Consider the following 6805-nt stretch of genomic DNA (forward strand, 5'->3'; position numbering starts at 1 on the left):
GCCCGAGAGCTCCCCAGCATGAGGCCGGTCCCGACTCCACTCTGCCCCTCCCTCGGCCCAGCGTCCCTCCCACAGCTGGCCAAGGCCTGGCTCCCAGCTGCCAGCGCCCAGCCCAGCGCGGCCTGGAGACCACAGAACCACTGGCCAGAGGCTGTGTGGATCCCTCCGGGAAGAGGTCACCACCTACAGCGGGGGAGGCAGGTGTGCCAGAGGGAGAGGGCTGTGCCGTGTGCGCAGACGCGTGGTTCCTGGTGGGAAGCTCAGGCCGGGCTTTGCCTCAGGCTCTCGCCGACTTCGCCACAGGCAGGCTGGGTCGTACCCAGCCAGTGCCCTCCCCGCTGCCCTGAAGAATCAAGTTTCGCTCTCACAATCTTAGGGCCTCCTAGGAGTTCCTAGGGAGGCCAGAAAACAGCAGGGGCCACGGGAAGTCAGAGAATTCTCTTCCCTCCTCCGAACCTGTGGCTTCTCTGCTGAAGAATGCACACCTGGCAGCCCCCCGCCCCCATCGGTCATTACAGTAGGACTGGTGTTCTTTTAGAAAGGGGAAATTTAGACACAGAGACAGACACATGCAAAGGCCGGTACCAGGAAGCCACTGTGGGTGAGCGGAGAGGAGGGGGCTCCCCGTGCCTTTCACTGCCCAGCTCCTCCTCCCCCTTCCGAACGTCCAGCTCCAGCTGCCTTGCTCCCTCCTGTTTTCTGTGCCTCTCCCCGGCCCCTTCCTGACCCTGAGCTGGGTTCTCAGCTCGGCTTTCCCCATCCAGCCAGTCTGACCCGCAGGCCTGGGGCTGGCCAGCCGCTGGCCACATGCTTGGGGCTCCAAGCTGCTTCCAAACAAGCCCATCGGGTGGCTGTGAGGGGTGTGGGTCCAGACACCAGGCCAGGGCAGGGGAAGGGGCAGCTTGGTCAGACCTGAAGGGAGGAAGCCCAGGCTTTCACACCTTGGGCTGACACTGTGTCCCTTTACCCAGCTTTCCCAAGTCAGGCGAGAAAAACTGCCCCTGGAGAACCCTGCATTGCTTGATCTAGCTCAGAGGCACGGGGAACCTGTCAGGTGCAGGGGGAGGAAAGCAGCTTAGCGGGTGCTGGGGGCACCCAGCCCAAGGCAGGGACTCACCGAGGCCACCAGGGAAATGCGCCTGGAGCCCAGTTGGGTGCCTCCTGTGATCTGCCCACGCACTCTGTGCGGGACCCCAAGATGCTGCAGGACCCCCAGGGAGCAGGTGCCTGGTTCCGATTGCTGCTGGGAAGGGGAGGTGCAACCAGGTTGGGTGGGTGTCCTCAGGCAGTGGGTGAGGGGGCTGAGGCAGGAGAGGCCAGATGGGACTCTATCTTGGCTCCTACATGTCCTCCCTGTATATGCGCCCGGCCTACACCTGCCCTCCGAAGTCGCTGCCTTGAAAGGGAATTCTTCCCGCACTTACTCCTTTTCAGGAGGCTCAGGAGGGCGACCTGTGCCCTTGTGAAGAACAAAGGGAGAAGCTGTGCTCCAGAGCCCACGGCCCCTCCCGCCAAGCCTGGGTACCAGTGTCACTTTCCCAGAATGCCCGGTGACTTTGGGGCCCATATGCTCCATCTCCGTGATCATCTGCTCGGGAACAAGCAGAGCGGAACTGCAGGAGGGAGAGGGGAGCATTCCTCCAGTTGGGAAGGCTGATGGCCGCACTGCAGGGAAGCATTCTGCCCAAGTGCCCAAGTGCCTGGGAGGGGAGGAGGGAGAAGAGTGGGCATCCAGGGTGCTGGTGGAGACGCTCCCCTTCCTGCTCTCCTTGGCTGGGAGGCGACTCCCATCCCCGGCGTATCCCTCGGGCTTTACCCCACCCTTCAAAGGGAGTGACATGGTTCTGTCCTCAGTTACTGTTGACTGGTTTGGGAGGGATGGGGGGTGGGGGACGACGACGACGACAGGGGACCACAGAGGGAGACAGAGAGGGCCGAGAGACAGACATACAGACACTGGGGGGGTGGGGTGGGGGGACTGAAGCCGCTCCAGGCACCCAGAGAATTTGGGAGCTGCTGGCAGCATGGACCACCACGTGATGGAACATACAAGAAGCCGGTGTGTGGGGAGTAGGGGCAGAGACAGCTGCTCGAGGGAAGCAGAGCAGGACAGAAGGGTGTTGGAGACCCCGGGTGGGATACCGGCCTGGCAGCATCTCTGCCTGCAGGGTCCATGGGCACCTCACAGTCTAGGGACAGGCACCAAGTCAGGGTGGGCACAGTCTAGGGTGGGCACTTTACAGGTAAGGAAATGGTTGACCTGCCCGGGTTCCCTGAGCTGGGGCTGAATCAGAAGTCTCTAACCCAAACCCACTGCCCAGGGCTCTCCCGGAGCCGACCTGGGGGGCATCCAATTGCAGTTTCCTCTCACCTGTTTCCAGCGGAGGTGGGACCAAGCTGCCGGCTCAGGTCCTGACCTCCATCAGTGCATCCCTTGGACACACTGGGAGAGTGCTCTGTCGCAGTGGTGGGTCACTCTGACTCAACTCTCCCTCCTCCCAACAGCCCTGTGTGAGAAGCAGGGAAAGCGCACCACCACCCACTTCACAGAAGAGGAGACGGGGTGGGAGCTGAAGTGACTAGGTTAAGTGCTGGGCAGAACAGAGTTCTGGTTTCTACTCTGGTGCATCCTCAAGGCTGGGCTGCATCCCCGTGACCTGCCAGGTGTGTTCCCTCTTCCTCCCCGAGTCTGGCTGACACTCCTGCAGCTCCTACATGTGATGCAAGGATATCTCATGAATTGAATGAAAACAAAATCTGGTGGACAGTTCTGGGGAAAGCAGACCACCTGGAGGTGCCTGCGTTCCCAGGTGGCTCCAGGCCCGAGCAGAGGCCGGCCAGCCAGCTGCGTTAGGGGCCCGGCAAGGCCAGGTGCCTCGAAGTGGATGAAAGTGGCACAGAGTAGCACCTGTACTGAGAGCAGCACCATGGACAGAGTGCTGTGGGCCAGGCATTTGCCAAGGGCTTTGTCCTGATTCTCTCACTGAACCCCACATTCTGGAGGTGCACACAGCCCTGCATCTCCGTCTGTGGGGCAAGGAAACAGACACTTCAGGGGCCCATCCAAGGTCACTGAAGCCAACGGCTGGGTGGACTCACACCGTGAGTCTCCTGACTCCAAAAGCCACAGGCAGGACCATGTGCTCACCTGCCCCTGCAGCCAGACAGCTGGCCGCGCAGGCCCTCTCGGGTGTCTCTGAGGCCCTGCAGCACTTGGGGGAAACAGGCTCCCTCCTAGGCAGAGGAATCGAGGTGCGGACAAGCTCTCACAGCCCCATCATGCTGCAAGCAACAGTGGGAGCATGGCGTGGCCACCTCCCTGGAGCCAGGCTGCCCACATGCTGCTTGTCAAGAGCACCCCCAACCCCAGCTGACTGCCCGGACACCCAGGCCTCCGTCCTCCACGCGGAGAGCGCTCTGCGGAGGCTGGCAGGCGCGTGCCAGGCCAGAGCTACTGAGTGATCTCACTGCCCTCATCTCCAGGCCATGGGAGCCACTCTCACTTCCTCGATTCTCTCAGGGCCAATTGCAACAGTTACATCGGCGCGGGTTGAATTATTATGGTCCACAAACTTCGCCACAGAAGATGGAGACATAACGAAGTGAAAAGGATGGGATTATAAGGGCAGGATGGATCCAATAGTGGGACACAGGGAAGAGATACGAGTCAACAACAACCAAAGACAGCTGGTGTCACCTGGTGCCGACGCCTCCACCAGTGGGGCTGAGGAGCAAATCGTGCTGACGCAAAGGAGGGTGCTGGCAAAGACCCAGCAACTCGGGAATCGGAGCTGCCGTTTCCAGGCACGCTGTCCAGTATTCCACCAGAGTCCGCCTCTCTTCTTTTGTAATGACGTCCCTAATTTTTACCCACCCGCTTCATCGTGCTGACAGCAGGGCACTCCCGAGCCCCTCCCACGTGGCAGCTCTACCTGTCCACTGAAGGAGGCAGGGATGGGAGGGTGGATGTGCCCACGTGCAAGCAGGATGGGGCTCCGAGCCTGAGGTGGTGGGTAAGTGCTGCCTAAGGCTCAGGTGTCTGGACTCCTGGTCCAGTGCCCATTCACTGACACCTCACTCTTTGCTCTCCGTTGGTTTCTGAGTTTCATCCCAAATAGAAATTTACCTATTTGGGGTCTCCACACTTTTCTTCTCTCATATAACTCCCTAAAGAACACTATGCATTTGATCATTGAATAACCTGCCGGAGTGGCTGCAAGGTCCTCAATTAGTGGTCCGCTGGCATGACGAAGTTATCCGTATATTCTGTATCTATCACGAGCACCTCTGTGCACCTCTGGCTGCCCTACATCGGCACCTGACCTTGAACCCTCAGCACCCCCACTTATAGACAAAATAAACTGAGGTGCCATGAAACATGATGTGGGTGAGGTTCCAGAGGTGGAAAGTGGCAAAGTCAGGGTCTGCATCCAGGACTCTTCTGCCATGAAGGACGCCAACTACTGTGCTCTCTCAGGTCGGGAACAGTGAGTGTTGAAGTTCTACTTTAAAAAAAAATAGAGTATCTGTACGTGATAAGTGCTCACCAAGTACTGGTAAACTAACAAGCTGAAGTTAGGGTGGCAAAAAGGCATATCCAGGTCCTCCCAGCTCAAATTCATATGGGTCAGTCACTTCTAATCAAAGAACTTATTCAATACTCAGCAACTCTATTAAGTATTAAAATTATCCCCATTTTACAGATGCAGAAAGTACAGCACAGAGGACTATGGAGCTTGTCCAAGGACACAGAGCTGGACTGTGCCCAAGCCCTCAGGCACTCTGCGGTCCTTTCTGCTCAGTGCCAGGGCCGGTGGGAGGGCCCACCCTACACAGCCCACCTCGCGCATGAGCTGGCGGTCTCTCTGATAACCCGAGCCCCTGGTTCTCCATTCTTAGTCTTTAGGTCTGGACTCCACAGAAGCATGAAAACGGAGGCCCAGGGCCTGAAAGACAGTTTCCAGAGTTACAGAGACCAGACCCTGGAGGGAGGAGCAGAAAGAACAATCAAGCAAGAGATGCCCAGCAGACCACACCTGAACCTAAGATCTACCTCTACAGAGCCTTTCCTCCTGCCGCCTCCCACAGATGCCACCCCTCCCAGCGGAACTGTGCAAACACTTGTCGGCCTTCCTAGAGTACAGCATGCACTAGAGTAGACCTCCTAGAGTAGAGCATGATTCTGCCGCAGGCCATCATCACTCAAGCCCATCTTATCCTAACACTGGACTGGAAGCCCCTGGAGGGGTAAGCACATAGCCACCGTCAAGAAAAGTGAGTTGGACTGACTGGTAAGTGACAGCATTTCCCCAGGAGCCTGATGCTGGGCTGAGAAGCACCGCAGGTTGGGGTGAGCAGGCCTAGGGAGAAAGTGCTACAAGCTGAGGCTGCTCTAGACTCTTGGGGTCCTCTCTGGACCACAGGCCTCCCCTTCTTCAGGGTGAGCCCCAGGCCGAGGACCCTGCATGTGAGAGAATGCCAAGCACGCACAAGCCTGTCTGAGGCAGTCAGACCTGGCCCAGGTGCACTCAGCCAAATCCACAGGAGTAAGGAGTCCCACCAGTGACTGGGCAGGGGCGAGGCCTGGAAGGTGAGCTGAGAACCTGGAGGGGCGCCCACGTGCTGCCCCTCACGTTTCCTTGCTGGCCCGCGAGCCTTGTTTGGAAGCTCTCTGCACGTCCCTTTAGGCTCCCAGCCCCAGGGGCAAGGGTAACACTCAGTCCCTTCTCAGCAATGAGGTAGGATTAGGCGGGACCTCGGAGCCCCCCGTGGAGTCAGAGGGTCTGAGGTGGGTGGGGGCTGCTCTGGATGTTTGATTCAAATTGTTAAACATTTTTAACTGTATTTGTGCAAACCTAATTAAAAATAACATACACTCATCTATGTTCAACTCAAAATCTCATGAATGACTTTATAAAGAAATATTCAAGATAAATACTGATACATTCATGCAAAAACCCCACTTTTCTCTGTATTAATCCTGAGGCTCTGCATTAATTTTACATAATATAAATCACTTCATGGTAAAGGTTCACAACTACCTATCTAATGCCTATTTGCCCAGGAGGTAACTTCAGATTAGAGAAGTTAAATGACTTACGGAAGGAGGCACAGATGTCCAATGTCTGCTAAACGGCTGACAAGTGGCGGGGCAGCGGGCAGCCTTTAGAATGTGAGTTACATGAGCAAACAAGCCATCCTCCTCCCAGGGTCAACTCTCCATTCCAGGCTCGTCATTGGGGGAGTCAGGGAAGGAGGTGGCTGGGATTGAGGTTGGAGGGAAGTCCCCAGGAGAGACTCCGCAGAGGGAAGGCCAGGCATCTCAATAAAAGTCCTTCTCTCTGCCCTCTGTGGGGTGGTGCAGGGGCAGCAAACCTGCTCGCCATCCCCGGAGTTGGGAGGCTTGGGAGGGCCACAGCCTCACTTATAGAAGACACTCGACAGGGCGAGCCTCCTTCCCGGGCTGCATCATTGTACGTTGTACGTGGAAGGACTGCTGTTACCGCACTCCTGGGCCCTGCCCCCAGGGAGGAGGATGGAAGGACTGAGCAGGCCCATGGGGCGGGGTGGGGTGCAGGGTTGTGGCCTGCCCTCTAGGGAGGCTCTGACCCCATGGGGCCTGCAGTGTGCACCTCAGACAGGGACTCAGTGGTAAATTCCCAGTAAGATCATTCGGACCACACAGTGAGCGCATCGTCCAATCTAGATCTTTATAGAAGCGAAGCTGATACTTCCATTCTGTCATTTTCTGAGCCCTGTATCTCAACAGGTTTTTAACATGCAGAGGCCTCCTTGCCCCACCAAA

At 57.4% G+C, this 6805-nt stretch overlaps 1 protein-coding gene across 1 annotated transcript in view; it reads right to left on the bottom strand.

The window, feature by feature from the left end:
- The window catches only part of MAP2K5 (mitogen-activated protein kinase kinase 5), a 263379-nt gene that overhangs the window by 893 nt on the left and 255681 nt on the right, over positions 1–6805 (bottom strand). The gene's annotated exons all lie outside the window — the stretch shown is intronic.

The sequence above is a fragment of the Myotis davidii genome, unplaced genomic scaffold, assembly GCF_000327345.1.
Source record: "Myotis davidii unplaced genomic scaffold, ASM32734v1 scaffold673, whole genome shotgun sequence".
Lineage (NCBI taxonomy): Eukaryota > Metazoa > Chordata > Mammalia > Chiroptera > Vespertilionidae > Myotis > Myotis davidii.